The 16875-nt window shown below is 36.8% G+C and overlaps 1 pseudogene; it reads right to left on the minus strand.

Annotated features, from left to right (window-relative positions):
* Positions 1 to 1901: 1901 nt before the first annotated feature.
* On the minus strand, positions 1902 to 2053 carry LOC115068119 (annotated as a pseudogene).
* Between the last annotated feature and the right edge of the window lie 14822 nt (positions 2054 to 16875).

Below are 16875 nucleotides of genomic sequence, written 5' to 3' on the forward strand. Positions count from 1 at the left end.
TCTTCAATGTATATTTTTATTGAATTATTTTGCATTTCATGAAATAGATCTTAATAATATTTAGAATTCTCCCCTAGCTGTACCCCCATAGCCTGCCCACAGGATTTCATATATTCTGTGATATATATTAAGATCTACCAAGTCAAGTTTGTGAACCCAGATGTCCCTCAGTGTGAGTTCATCCACTGGAGCCTGGTCAGCCCATCCAGTGTCATTCCCTTAAAGAAAACTAACTCTGCCTCACGCAGCAGTGATCAGCTGCCAGTAGTTTCTTGGTTAAGGTTGGGGCCTCCTGCCCATTTCCCAAACTCTATGTTAATTTTAAGAAAAAGCCCTTTTCATATGACACACAACAGAGAGAGAATGTGGCCTTTTCTATTTAGTATATTTCAATTAATACAAAGATCACCAGTATGATTTGACATTAGCAAATGAAAAGACTTAATTCTTTTGTATGATCGAATAGGCTTCCATACTGCATCTGGAATTTTCCTCATCATTTTCTTGACATACCTTGTTTCCTTTCCTTGGTTGTTATGAATAGTGCTGAAATAAATCTGGGGTAGCCATCTCTCTTTGACATACCGTGTTCTCATGACTATTGTACTTTCTGCATGAAGTAGATATATCATATAGTAACTCTATTTGTAATTTTTGGAGGAATCTCCATCATTTTTCGTTAGTGGCCATACTAACTTGCCCTGCTGAATGGTGTACAATGCCTCCCTTTACTCCACATTTTTACCAGGGGTTGTTAGTTTTTGTGTCATTCATTCTAACTGGAATAAGTTGGTACCTCATTGTGGTTTAGGATCACATTTCCCTGATGACTGTAATGTGGAGCATTTATTCATACATCTGTTGTCTATATATGCATCTTCTTTTGATGAATTGTCATTTTAATGTAGTGCCGTATCATGGAACTTGCTATATCTCAGGAACTAAATCAGGGCAGGCCCAGTGAATACTTGGACAGGAAAAAATGGCTTTACCAGTTTTTAATCCTGAATTTGTACAAAACGCATACAGACAGCAATGGGACAGGATAGAAACTCCAGAAAAAGCACACATTGACAGCCAACTGATTTTCAACCAATACCCAAGAGCATGCATTGCAGAGAGGAGAGTCTTCTCAATAAATTCTGGTAAGAAAACTGGATATTAGGCTGGAAAGATAGCTCAGTGGTTACGAGTACTGGCTGCTCTTGTAGAAGACTGAGTTTGAGTACCAGCACTCTCATGGCAGTTAGGAACCATTTGTAACTCCAGTTCTAGGACATCTGATTCCCTCTTCTGACCTTCATGGGCATTGCACACATGGGTGAACTTATATACATGCAGGTATTACACTCATACACATAAAATAAAAATATAAATAAAATATTTTTTAAAAAGAAAACTGAATACATGCAGAAGAGCTGGTATTCAGATTAAGGAGAGTGAGGAGAGAGTGAGAGTGAGAGAGAGAGCAAGAGCAAGAACAAGAGCAACCAAGCAAGCGAGGGAGAGCACAAGAGAGAGAAGACCTTATCTTTCACCATTTATAAAAATCAATTAGAAATTGGTGAAAGACTTTGAGACCAAAAACAATGACAAAACTGTAGGAAACATAGTGTAGGACACTGCAACAGGCAAGGATAGTTTGGACAATACTAAAAATCAGAGAAAACAAAGCAAAATGGGATTGCACCAAATTGCATTGTTTCCACACAGCAAAGAATGTAACAGTGTAAAGAAACACTTTAAAGAATAAAGCCTTAGTAACTGTACATTTGGTAGTGAGGTAATGCTCAGAAAATATGAAGAACTCCAAAATCCCTCAATAGAAAAATTCAAATATCCTGACTCAAAAATGAACAAAATTTACACTTTCTACCTTGATTTAACAAACTGATGTAAAAAGGACATATTCAATAACAAGACATAATTAACTATTCTCTTGTTCAGTGCTCTTCAGTTATCAAGGGGCAAATTTAGTACAACTCAGACATTTACATTAAACTGATAAGAACAGATACTATACTTGATCTTAGCCAAAAGGCTGAGAAATAATGACTCACATTTATAGATAGCAATACATGATTTAATGCAGAATTATGGTGTTTTAGTTTTGTTTTCGATTTTGGATAACTAAACAAAGGATCACTGAATAGTTCAGTTTCATTTTTAACCATTTTTTTTCTCTTTTTGAAGCAGGGTCTCCCTGTAGCCCCAGCTGTTCTGGAGCTCACTATGTAGACCAGGCTGGCCTTGAACATGCAGAGATCCACCTGGTTCTGCCTCCCAAGTGCTGGGACTACAGGAGCGAGCCACCATGCCCAGCTTAACCAGTTTTTTATATTATTTTCCATGCACGTTGATCAGAGATTGAAATATTCTATAAGCCCAAAGTAATTCACTTCAGAAATCTAGCTACCTATACCATTCTGGGCCCAAACGTTCAACGACATCAGTTTACCTATCATCATTTTGCTATGGAGGGGAGGGATAAGGTTCAGACAAACACATAAATCAATTTCTCATAGAACATACAAGACTATTAGCTAATTATTTTCAATTTTGTAATTATTAATAATTGTGATAGTAAAAGGATTCATTTGTCAATAAAGAAATATGGTTATCTTTCCCCTATATGGGTCCCAACTGTTCAAGAATATAGTCCTTCATGTTGGAGAAGTCATAGCTGTAGGAACTTGAAGCAGCTTCCCAAGTTGCACCTGCAATTAGGAAGCTGAAAGATGATTGCTTATGTTCAGTTAGCTTCTTCCATTATATACAGTTTAGGAACTGGAGTCTAAGCAAAGGTGTCTTGTTGGACTCCTTTAGGGCATGTTTACCCACCTCAGTTAACAGAGTTAGGATGATCTCTCAGAGGGATATGAGGCTAATGTAATCTAGATAATTCTTCACAGACATGCCTGGAGGCTTGTCGCCTAGGACATTCCAGATTCTGTCAAGGTGACCGTCAGTACTCACCATCACAATGTCAGACTCCCCTGTTCTTATGAAGCCTGACTCAAACACATTAGTGAAGTGACTATTTGGCATGTGCCGCTAGAGCATCGGTTATATCATGTGCCATTTACCTTTATTACAAAAAAAAATCAAATAAGGATGAAAATGGGGTGCTTCCATCATCTTATAAAGGTAATAAAATACATGGAATTTCCAAAGATATTTAAGTAGGAAAGTTGAATTGAGTCATTGCATTAAACTGGTAAAAATGAATCCCTGTATTTTATGTAAAGCAGCAAAAACATAAATCTACTCAAGTGGGAAACGTCTCTGCCACAAATGCTATAACAAAGCCTATGTTTATTAGTTACATCAACCAGGAAACAACAGACAGCAATACAGTTTCTCTAGTATTATTATTTCATTAATTTTGTTCACTTACATATTAAATAATGTTTCATATTAAGTTGTCTTCATATATTCTTTTGATTTATTCAATTTTATAAATCAATAACTCAAAACAATAACAAAATTGAGCCATATGGTTAAATTCTTGCTGCATTTTATATATGTTTAATTTTTATATGTCATCTGTTATTATGGATAATATTCTTTCAATGATAAAATATAGCAAGCATTCACTCTGCTTTTTATGAAAGTGATAAAAGGGCTATATCACAAGGAAAATATGTACTAGTGGGTTTTGGTAGAAATCCTACTTCCAGTATTACATATTTCTCAGGAATATGCTCAATTATGTTATGATAGCAATTCTTACAATATTGACAAAATGTGTTTCTGAAACTCTTAGAATAGTTAAGTTATGCCATTAAAGTTTTCTTTCTTCAATGATGTAACTTAATCATTAACAACCTGAAAACCAAATAAATGAAGAAAAGAATTAACGCACACCTTCAGTCATACAGCATAGGTCTGTAGGGGCCTTGGGACTATCAAAGTTACATAAATTCCTAGGCCTGGAAAGCATGCTAGAAATTTTTATTGATAGCAATAAAATAGAGCTAAGTAAAAAGTAAAAGAAATGTTAAAAATATATAATATAAAAAAATGAACCAAGTGGAAATCCTGGGTTCAGTTTTAAATGAAGGAGAACAAGATGGTTGGGAGCTCAGCTAGAAGGTCAAAGAAGTACATGAAAAATCTGTTCAGAACTCAAAACACATTTGCGCTCACTGCTACAGAGGGATGGGAAGAGAACAGAGAACAGAGGGTGGTAAACACTGTATGCAAAGAACACGTCATTTCTAATGTGTATATGTATGCTATCTAGGTAATTTTTTCATAAAATTCATAAAAATAATAAGGTATAAAAGGAAGGGAAAAAGGGAGGGAGAGAGGGAGGGAGGAAGGGAGGGAGGCAGAGCGGGTGGATAGATGAGACTGAGGAAGGAAGCAAGGGGCTGAAGTTCCCAGGATTCTGATTTTGCATTAAATAATGTCTTATACAACTACCAAAGACTAGTTCCATCTAGTCCATACATAATGAGAAATTATGTATTTGTACTTAACGGTATTCTCTGTACGCACCAATGAGACACACTCATGATAGAAGCAATACCCATATGAGGTCAGATGTAGCTGAGTCAGCTTACTACTTAATATTATCTCAGGGAAAATACTTAACATTCTTGATCTTCATTTCCTTATGAATAAACTATAAAAATGTCAAATTTTATTTATTTGTTTATTTTGTTTGCTTTTTTTGAGACAGTGTCTTATCTAGCCACATTTGGCCTGAATCTCAAAATACAGCTAAGGTGACCTTGAACTCTTGATCCTTCTGTCCCTCTCTTCCAACTGCTGAGGTTATTTTTTGCATTTGAAATAGGATGTCTCCTTTCTCCAATCTAAAATAAATGTGCCTTTACTTGTGATCATTTTGGGGTGATATGCACATACAATAGTCCCCATGGACTACTATCTAGATAAAGATGAGTGGGCAAGTCAAACTGCATGTATTCTCTCTTTCAAACTTTCAGACTTTGACCTAGAAAGACAGGTACCCAAAAAGCTATCTGGGGCTAAAGGAGACAGGACATCTATAAGGATATAAAGTGGAGAAACAGGCACCATTCTGCTGTTATTCGAGTTGCCTTAACCATTTCAAGACATATATTCCAGGGCTATATAATTCAGTTCACATTTTGGTTCTTTTTTTCTAACAGTAACTGTTGGTTGGTACAAACCTAGGGCTCCTTTTCCAGGGCTGGAGGGAAGTTCTTCCTGGCTCCCTTGTTGGAACACATGCCTATGGTCTGTTACTTGCATAACACTGAATCCAAGATGTACATGATGTCCAGGTTGGCAGTGGGATAAAATGTTCCATTATTTGCGTGTGTCTGCTGTACTTTCCATGTTGGCAGAAAATAAACTTTTCACAGCTTAAACAATTAAGAACAAGGCAGAAATTTGCAAGAAAAATGGGAGATCAAAAGCTAAGAGGAACTACACATGAGCCCCACCCTTTTGAAGCCAATATGGCCAAGATAAACCCTACTAGGGGAATATGGCTAGCCAGTAAGAGGGAGATGCAGATTCTTGTGTTATAAACATGTGACCTTCCAGGACTGAAGTATTTATTCAGTTTGGAAAAGAAAAAGAGACTCAAATTAAGCAATGATGGAAAATGGAATTAGGTCCTGTCCAATGTCCTAGAATTGCTTAAAGATACAGCTAGTGTCTTACTATTTGAGTGTATGTATGTGCATTTGAGTACACTGAAGCTGTTTAAGAACTAATGCACCCCTACCTTGCACTCTAAATAGAAAGACTTCCTATAAAGACTGTTTCTACTTGTAATAGATTCAGATGCTTTTTTTTCCCCACTATTCTCTCAAAATTGCTTAAACTAGAGTTTAATCCAGGCACATTTTCATTTAAAAAACAGCATGGAAATCTTTCTTGAGACCCTCCTTATACACTACAGATTATTTCTTACGATTTGGAGTATCACCGTGGACTATATTTTCCAAAGCTATCGTTTGTATCATCTAGTACTTGATGCACTAGCTCACTCTGAAGGAACCGTTCTTCCCCAAACAACTTCAGTTTATCACGCTTTTCAAGGTTGAAGATCAATGTTTTTATCCTTTTGTCCCTCTGTTCCTACCAAGCCATTTCCTGTATGTTCAATATCCACGCATATTTTAGTGCTATTTCATGCTCTAATTTCCTATTGCATGAAAATCTATCATAAAGACAAGACATAGGATGACAGTTGCAGGGTACTAATGTTTAGTAGCTCTCAAATAATGACTTTGGTAGTTTAAAGGCTAACTAAAGAACTTAGACAAACATAGTGTTTACAAGTGTAGACTTTAGAGTAATATAGCTCCAAGATCAAGCCTCAGTCCCATCATTTGTAGCTATTGAACTTTTGGCATATTTGGAGATAGGATATTGTTCTGTAGCTAGGGCTAGCCTCAATGTTGTGGTCTTCCTATCCCAGATTGCAGATGTATACCACCACATCTTGCTCTGGCTCTGGCCTTCTAACAATAGGGATTCATTCATGGGATTGTGGAGAAAGCTAAAAAGTAACACACAGAGCCTTTAACACAATGTCTGACAAATTAGGACTCCAGAGATAATCCTAGTAGTAGAAGTAGAGCTATAGCTTTAAATAGCAGTGTATATTGTTAAAAACACTCTTTTATATGAAAAGCATGTCAATTCCAAGTATAATAGATTGGTTAATTAATCATGGAAATCTATAAAAGAGAAATTGCTGCCAGGAGTGGTGGCACATGTCTTTAATCCCAGCACTTGGGAGACAGAGGCAGGCAGATCTCTGTGAGTTCAAGGCCAGCCTGGTCTACATAGTGAGTTCCAGGACAGCTGGGGCTACAGGGAGACCCTGTCTCAAAAAGACTGAAAAAAAAGAGAGAAATTGCCTTATAATCACTTTCACATTTGCTATTTAAATTACTAAATCAGTGTAGACATATCCATGACAAATTTCCTAAACAGACTGTCAACATATTTTAACAGTGCATTCTAACAAAGCAACCCCTATCACACTTAACTTTATTTTGAAGTTGTTGAACTACTTCATATAAAGACAAATATTTTCACCTTCCTGGACATCAAATTTAATGATGTATACATACAAATGTTTAAACATGCAAATATTAAACATACAAATATTTAAATACAATAAGACATTTTTGAGACAGGACCTTACTGTGTAGCTCTGATTGGCTACAGAAATATATTCATCTATCACAGAGATCTATCACAGAGATCTGCCCATCTCTCCATTCTGAGAATGCTAGGATTAAAGGCATCTGCCACCAGGCCTGGTTAAATGTGGTATGTTTAAATATAAGCAATTGAGCTGGTTGTGGTGACAAATGCCATTAAGATATGCTGAAGAGGCAGAGGCAGGATGATCTCAAGTTCATGGGCAGCCTAGGACATACATTTTCCTCTTTGGAGGCTGAAGAGACAGCTCCATGGTTGAACACTGACTGCTTTTGTAGAGGACCCAGGTTTATTTCCAGCACCCACGTTGTGGCTGTCAATCTTTCTTAACTCCAGTTTCAGGGGAACTGACACCCTCTTGTAACTTTCCACGGGCATTGCATGACACATTGCACTTACATACGTGAAGGCAATACATTCACACATGTAAAATAAAAATAATAAATACGTTTTTGTAAAAATAAACAATTGAAACCTATGTATTTTCTAGCAAAGGTGCAATCACAGAAAACCCTCATTTTTAGTACTGACTTAAAGGTTCAAGGAGTAAAAGAAGAATTTTGAGACTGTCCCAGTATTTGGAATATAAAGGAAAACAGTATGTTGAATGAGATTTCTTCATGGAACTTAGGAAAATATTTAACAAACGAAAACCAATCCTACTTGTTATAGCATGAGAAAAGCACAATGGCAGAGGGGTGGTTGGAGATAGAACACAGTGGAAACAATCCAATGAGAAGCAAAACGTTAGCTAATACCTGAAGCAAAAAGTCAAGATAACTGATGTACATTGTGATACTGACAAAACCAAAGGTAGTAAGGGGAGAACTGCAGCCAGAGCCAAGCTCCAGTGGTCGGGGAGACCGTAGCAAATCCAAGGAGGCAGAGGCAGAATTTAACAGGAAGGCAATACGTATCATTTGGGGCCATAAAAGACCGGTGTTAAGTGCCTTGTAAAAGCCATAAGGAATGTCAAAAGGATAATGATCTGATATGATTTTCAAGCTCTATTGATTGATATTTATGTTGAATGAAACAGCTAGATAATTAGCAAGGCAGTTTGTGATGAGGGTTGAAATATAAAAATCAGTGTTTTGGCACCAAGTTGATAGATTAGATATGCTATATGTTTAAGACAAAATTTAAAGGATTTTATTATTGATAGTTGTGAAAATAAGAGATCAACAATATGAGGTCAGCAAAGATATTGGTCTATTGGTACTCATGATGCATAATTCCTACCCATTACTATGAGTAATAATTTGCTCTTATCTTGCAAAACTGAATAAGCTCATGACTTTTCATTCAGGAATTCCTTTTCTGAATTATGTACTAAAGATATTGATATAATTAGTGAGAAAATATTTGTGAACATCTCAATGACATTTTATTAGAAGAAAATTAGTAAACATCTAAAATAACACAAATAATACAGCGTTCAATGAATAGAATATATAACTATTCAATTGCATATGTGCATATAATAGAACATTATATATCACTGAAATGATGCTAAGCAGTATGCACTAATAAGACTGGCTTATATAGATAAGGTATTGAAGAAAAGGGAAAATCACAGAGTATCCTAAAATCATAAGCCATTAGCATAAGAGCACTTAAAGTGCGTTCCAGGCATAGTAAGTGTTTTTGATGATATCAAGATGGAAGGATGGTCGACAAAATTAAAAGAGGCAAATTGAGGGTGTCACCTAGGCAAAACTAGAAGAAATAGGGCAGCCTTTAGAAGCAAAAGCTGTCCCCCAGATGAAGCCAGCAAAAGCATGAACTTTAGCCCTAGAACTACAAGAACTTGAGTTTGGCCATCAACTTGAATGAACTTGGAAGGAGAGTTTTCCCCAGAGTCCACCATCAGGGATCCGCCCTGCTGACAAACTGATTATGGTCTTGGGAAGCCTACTCTGAGGACACCATCCAGCCTACCCACATTTCCGGACCACATAATCTGTGAGGTAATACATTTTTGATGCTTTAAGCTGCTATGTTTATGGTAATATTTCATGACTGCAGTAGCAAAGTAATAATTTATCTATAATGCATATTAATATTATTTGGTCCTTGATACATTATTAATATATATATACATATACATATATATGCTGAAGGTCTTGAAGGATTTACACCAAAACAAATTAAGACATGGGGTGAGATTAACACCACTGTTGCTTATTTAAAACTGAGAGAATATTTGCTCTGAGGGATGAAGTCCAAAAACAGACAACAGTTCCCAAGCTCTGCTTCCTAGCCAAAACCCAGGCTCAGTTTTCTGAGCATCCAAGTTTGAGATCCAATCTTTTTTGTGAAGCTGGAGGAAAATACAGCTATGAGAACTGGTTCAAAAATAAAAAGGCATGATTGCCTTATGATTCCCAGATGTCAGGCCTGAGGTTACCAAAACAGTGAGGAACCTCAGACATACCCGAAGTGATTTTCCAAAGATTCTCTAAGGATGCTGTAAAATGAGGTGGTTGCTGAAAACAATCTCTTTTGTGGAAATTCCTATAATATATTGTATATAATATATTTCTATAATACACACACATATAATATATATATATATATGCTTTTTAAAGCTCACCAAAATTGAAGGGCTTCAATATTTTGTTTACTTTATTGTGGAGAGGATCTGCTTTCTATAGCAACAGGTAATCATGAAAAGTCCATGCTAGCTGCCCTGGTTCCATTGAATATATACTAACATGTAAAATTTTATAAAGTTTTCCAACCTGTGAAAAAAATTACTTAATGTATTCATGTAAGGAGTCTCAAGTAATTTAGATAAAAATTTGAAAAGTGAGATTTAAAGGTATATTTTATCATGTTCAAAGTTGTAGGTTCAATCCCAATCCCTAACACACAGATACACACATGAGAAGGAGAGAGAGAGAGAGAGAGAGAGAGAGAGAGAGAGAGAAAGAGAGAGAGAGAAAGAACACATGTACATCCTCTCTCTCTCAAAATGCATGTAAGTTCTTGCTTTGGCAGCACATGTAATAACACTGGATTGATAACAGAGAAAATTACACAGCATTGTACACAGGGACATCATTCAAATTCACAAAGTATTTCATAATGCATTTTATCAAAACTCAGAAAATGTACTTAGGATTTTAATTCATTTAACTTAAATTTTACATAAAAATGGAAAAGTGTAAATAAAAATGGCATGCTACAGTACTGGAGGGAAAATGTAATATTTTAAATTTACATAGAAATACATAGGCAATAAAATGAATCCATTCAATGAAAGGATAGAAGAAAATATAAATAAAAATGCACATTATTACACAGCTAGAGTAAAATGTTAATGTTATATTTGTGATGGTATTTGAGTGTGCACACAGAAAAAGTCAATGCTGTAGTATATTTTGAAGTTTGTATTACATACTTATTATACATATTATCAGGTATGTGTACATATGTATGTAACTATAGAAATAGGGTGGTGGCAGAGCATTTTATAAATTGATCAAAGTAAGCTTTGATCTCATATCTGGGCATGTATCTTCATGTAGAAATAGCAGGACTGAAGCTGTTCTTAGAACTAAGACAATGTTTGAGATGTGATGACTACTGTACAGTGAATAGGTGATAAGGATGTAGCCTTTCATTAAACAAGATGGCCCCAAGGCTCCTGAATAGAATGTCCATTCAGAGAGCAGCAGCATAAGAAACATGAATGAAAAAAAATGTTTACTTGTGAAAAATAACAAAAGGAAAGCTCTGTCTACTACCATTTTGAGTGTAATGTAACAATATTTTGTAAACAGTGTTTCCATAGAGAGGGTATGCATATGATTTTAAGCTAACTGCATTGTGTGGGTAATTCCTGGCCAACAAGTTAACTTAAATGCCCTTAAAATGTTAAAACTCCATAGAATGACAAAAACTGAAATCTCTGTTGAAGAGATGAAACTGAAAAATAGATTTCAGGTGATCCCCAAAGTCAAAGTCCAGCAAAGTGCAGATTGACAGCTTTAAGCTATCAAATAAGAACTATGGATAAAAAAGTAAAAATTCACAAATACTCTAAATACTGCAGGTAAAACAGAATTCACTTCAGGTCAAAATAATCACATCTACAATACGAAAAATGACCTAAATGACTCAAAGAGCAAAAGTGAATTGAATATATAAACCAAGAACTTGAAAAAAATAAAATGGTCTATGTATAAAGTGCTAGACATAAAATATGTAGCTGTTGATAAAATATGTAGCTGGATGGATTCAAAGGCAAACACATGAAGTACAATAGAACCTATTGAATGGATACACTCAAAAACAGATTGAGGCTAGAGTCTAGATGAATCTCACATTTTCCAAGGCCCACAAAATATAACAACATTTTAAGAGAGAGAGAGTTGGAAAATATAGTTCTAACTTCATTTCTACAAGGGTGTGAGAGAAGAGAGGAAATATATTAACAGAAATATTGACTGAGGGTTGCCCAAATTTTATAGAAAACTCTGAAGATATTTAGTCTTTTTTAAGAAAAAAATAAGTACATATTTCTAAATAAATCAAAGTTCAAAAAAAAAAAAAAAGCCAGACCCTTCAAAATTTAAAAGGGAAATGGTAAACATCTTACAAAATAGCTGTTGCCTTGAACTCCGAAATTCTCAGTGGCCAAAATGGAAATGAGAAATAGTATAAAAATGTTGTTGAACATTTTTGAGAAATATATATATTAGCATGGATGATGAAATCAAAGAGACTGATGCTCAAAATATCATTTATATTTACTTTGTTTTAGCAACAGATATATTTTCTTTATAATTCATCTGTAAAATTAAGTATATACATATTATATTCCAATGATCATAGAATAGAGGTGAAAGTCCTTTATAATCTATAGCTTTATAACTGATCACTGCAATACAATGATCAAAGAGAAACATCAAATACTGACATGATGTAGTCAAGTACTTTACAACCTTACTCAGATCTCAGCAATCCTAGCTATTTTCTTTCTATTCTTGAATTCAAGCTCAGATCTCATTTTTAACTCAGTTACAATAAGTTCTTAATCTACACCAAGCCAACATGATTGCTGTTATTGTTTTTTCTGACACTACTTAATTAAGTCATCATTTTAATGATCACCACTAATAAAATACCCCAAAATAGTTCCCATATAAATTGATCCATTGAGAATAGCATGACGTTGCTTTTGGATTTTTTTTTTTTTAGTCAAAATTTATGGCCCGGGGCCAGCATCTTTCCTGGGAAAGTTTGGCAGCACCTACCACGCCTTGAATCCCCCAGCCTAATTCACCCTCCCAGCTCCCCCACCCCATCTCTACTCCTAGCCTGAGAACTGGCCCATTTTTATTTTGGCACCCCAGACCCTAGACTGACCTCTTAGCCTAGAATCCCCAGTGCTTCCTGATCCTTTTCATTCAGAAAAACCCAGTTCCTTTTCATGGTCCCCAAGAGCTCTCTGGGCCTGGTCCCAACCTCACCTCTCTCTGCTTCCCTGGGCTGCACAAACCACCAGCCTCTCTTCCGGGTAAGTCCAGCAACACCCACCATGCCTTGACTCCCCTAGCCTCATACATTCTCTCAGCTTCCCTACCCCATCTCTCCTCCTAGTCTGGGCACTGGCCCATTTCTTGCTGTAGCACCCCAGATGCCTTGACTGACCTCTTGACCCAGAATCCCCACTGCTTCCTGATCCTTTGCATCCAGACCAACCCAATTTCGCCTTGTCATCCCCAGGAGCCCTTGGGACCTCTTCCAACCCCCACTTCCCTTTGCATTCCTGGGAGGTCCAGCCACCAGCTCCCTGGGGCCAGCATCTCTCCTGAGCCTTGCTCCCAGTCCAGAAGGGATCCAGACCTTAATAGATCCCCTGAAAGCAGCTGATCCTCATGCGACTTGCGTCTCTGTGGGAACTTCTGAGCAGCAAGATGAAAGCAATTTGGCCAATCAAATATAAGATCAAAAGGGAGAATCTGAGGCCTAGACCAACCAGCTTTTCATGCCCAACAAGTAAACCACAAAAGCACATGTTAAAGTCACAGAGAAACAATAAGTACATGAAAAACCAAAATAATATATCCCCAACAAATACCAACAATCCTGTAGGGCAGTACAATGAGAAGCCCCTAGAGATAACACAGGACATGGAACTCAAAATAACAATTATAAACATGATAAAAGAATTCAGTGAATCTAAAGAACACACAAAGAAATCAAAGAACTGAAAGAAGATAAGGATAAACTTCTGAATGAATTCAGAAAAGAGTTAGAAATATTGAAGAATACTCAGGCTGAATGAAGAAGGAAGTGAAACACTTAATGAACTAGAAAGAACAGAAGAAAGCCTCACCAATAGGATGAATGAAATGGAAAACAGAGTCTCAATACGGGAAGATAAAGTGGACAAATTAGATTACTCAAGCAAAAATTATGAAAAATTTAAGAAAACACAAGAATGGAATATAGAAGAATTGTGTGATACCATAAAAAGACCAAACTTACATATCAGAGGCATACAGGAAAGAGAAGAATCCCAGGATAATGGTATATACCATATCTTCAACAGGATTGTAGAAAAAAATTTCCCAAAATTAAAGGCAAGCCCATAAAAATACAAGAAGCAAGTAGAACACCAAGTAGATAGGACCAGAAAAGAAACTCTCCACAGCACATCAGAGTAAAAACACTAAATGTACAGAGTAAAGAGAGAATACTGAAATGTGCAAAAGAAAACCACATCACATATAAAGGAAAAGCCATCATAATTACAGCTGACTTTTCAGTGCAAACTATGAAAGCCAGAAGAACCTAGACCAAAGTATTCCCAGTTCTAAATGACCACGGATGCCAACCCAGGTTACTTTACCCAGCCAAAATGTGTATTATAGTCTAAGGAGAAAGAGAAATCGTCCATGACATAAATAGAGTGAAAGAATTCATGTCCACAATACTAGCCCTTCAGAGAGTTCTTGAAGCAATACAAAGAGCTGAGGAAAGGACTGACTATATCCAAGGGGTTATGGAAAGAAATTTAATCAAGGTATAGAAATGCACAGCTATACCAAGAATGTGAACAGAAAGAAAAATGACAAGAGTCAATATACATTTTTCATTAATAACTTTAAATATCAATGGACTGAACTCCCCAGTCAAAAGACACAGACTAGTTGAATGGCTTGAAAAACAAAACCCATCTTTATTTTCTCTGCAAGAAACTCAACTGACTTTCAAGGACAGGCAATACCTTAAGGGGAAAGGATGGGAAAAAAACAGACCAAGTGAATGGTACTAAGAAAAAAAACAGGCGTTGCAATTCTAATATCTAACAAAATAGACTTTAAGCTAAAACTAATTAGAAGAGATAAAGAGGACCACTTCATTCTGATCAAAGGAACAATTGAACAAGAAATACTATAATTGTGCACATATATTCACTAAACTCTGGTATACCCTATGGGTGTGTGGGTTTCGTGGGTGGGTGTGTGGGTTTCGTGGAACGCCAGCTGCTGGCTGGCGTCTCTCTCTCCTACGCCGCGTTGCTGGGGTGCGCGCATGTCGCATGTCGCACACCGCATCTGCTGAGGCTCTCTGCTACAGGAGCTGGCGTCTCTAGAGGACTGCTGTCAGCCGCCCGGGCAGGTTCTGTCCCAATCTACCGAGCACTCCCTCTGGGTTCGAGATCCGTCAGCTGCCGGGTCACGAGGGGAGGTGCGGGATGGCGAAAGCAGAGTCTCCGTGAGTCGTGGTTTACGAAGAGACAGCCCTCTCCGGAGAGACTGGATCGTAGGCAGTAAGACACAGAACTCAGCTCAGTATAGCTCCTTTATTCAGTGACTCAGCTCGGCTCCAGGTCTTAGTGATTCAGCTCCGATTAATTAGGGGAAACCTGGATATTTATACTGTGGGGGCAGTGGCAAAAGTCTTAATTGATAGGTGCTTTTAGGATGCCCAATTTACATGTGGTGGTGGGCTTCTGCCAGGCTGCCAGACATTGCCTGATTATCACACAGGAAAACCTGGCAGTTCCTATGCCAGAGGCCATGTTTTTGGTAGGGCATCTGTGGCGGCCACTTCAAAAGCTGAATCAGGAAGAGAGTGGGAAGGCACCCTGCTGATAAAAGGAGTCTCTGCATATGAACGCCGAGCCCCATGGGCTATCCAGACATGGAGAGACTGCTACCTTACACAGCAGGGGTCCCCAACAGTACCCAACTTCATAAAAACAGTACTACAGGACTTTAAGACCCAAATTAATCACAACTCATTAATAGTAGGAGACTTCCATACACCACTGTCTCCATTAGATAGGTCAACTGGACAGAGAATTAACAGAGAGACATCTGAATTAAACAATACCATACAGCAAATGGGCCTAACATTCATCTACCAAACATTCCACACAAGCACCAAAGAATACACTTTCTATTCAGCACCCCATGGAACTTTCTCCAAAATCAACCATATACTGGGGCACAAAACAAACCTCAACAAATAAAAAAGGATTGAAATAATTCCACGCATTCTATCAGACCACAATGCAATAAAGCTTAAAATTAACACCAGAAGAAACTCTAGAAACTACATGAACACATGGAGATTAAACAAGACACTCCTGAATGATGAACAGGTCAAAAGAGAAATTAAGAAAAAAATAAAAATATTCCTGGAACTAAAGGAAAAGGACAATACAACACAACTAGACCTCTGGGACACATTGAAAGCAGTCCTTAGAGGGAAGTTTATACCTCTAAGTGTCTACATTAAAAAATCAGAAAGAACACAAATAAATGACTTAACTTTGCAACTCAAGACACTTGAGAAGCAATAATAAATGAAATCCAAACCCAGCATACAAGAGGAAATAACAAAACTCAGGGCAGAAATTAATGAAATAGAAACAAAGAAAACAATACAAAGAATCAATTTATCCATGACAGGTTCTTTGAAAAGATAAACAAGATTGACAGACCATTAGCCCAGTTAGCCAAAAGAAAGAAACAGCACCTCCAACTCAAGAAAATCAGAGATGAAAAGGAAAACATCACAACATACACCAAAAAGATCCATAACGTTATAAGGGAATTCATTATAAACCTATATGCTACTAAATTTGTAAATCTAAAAGAAATAGATGGGTATCAAAAAGCATGGGAACCACCAAAACTAAACCAAGATGAGATCAACAGCTTAAACAGACCCATAACATATAAGGAAATTGAAACAGTAATACAAAACCTCCTGCCTAAAAAAAAGGCCCAGGACCAGATGGATTTACAGCAGAATTTTACCAGACATTTAAAGAAGATCTACATCCAATACTACTTAATTTATTCAAAAAGATAGAAATGGAGGGAGAACTTCCAAATTACTTCTATGAAGCCAGCATCTCTTTAGTACCAAAGCAGGCAAAGATACAACCGAAAAAGAAAACTATAGATCCATATCCTTAATAAGCATGAATGCAAAAATTCTCAACAAAATACTTGCAAACTGCATACAGACACACATCAAAAAGATCATCCACCATGATCAAGTCAGTTTTGTTCTAGAGAGGTAGGGTTTGGTTCAATACATGTATGTAAATGGACTCAAAGACAAGAAGCACATGGTCATCTCAATAGATGCAGGGAAGGTCTTTGACAAAATTCAGCATCATTTATGCTCAAAGTCCTAGAAGAAATTCAACTGGAGGGAACA

Source organism: Nannospalax galili, unplaced genomic scaffold, assembly GCF_000622305.1.
Source record: "Nannospalax galili isolate Female #2095 unplaced genomic scaffold, S.galili_v1.0 scaffold792, whole genome shotgun sequence".
In the NCBI taxonomy this organism is placed as follows: Eukaryota; Metazoa; Chordata; class Mammalia; order Rodentia; family Spalacidae; genus Nannospalax; species Nannospalax galili.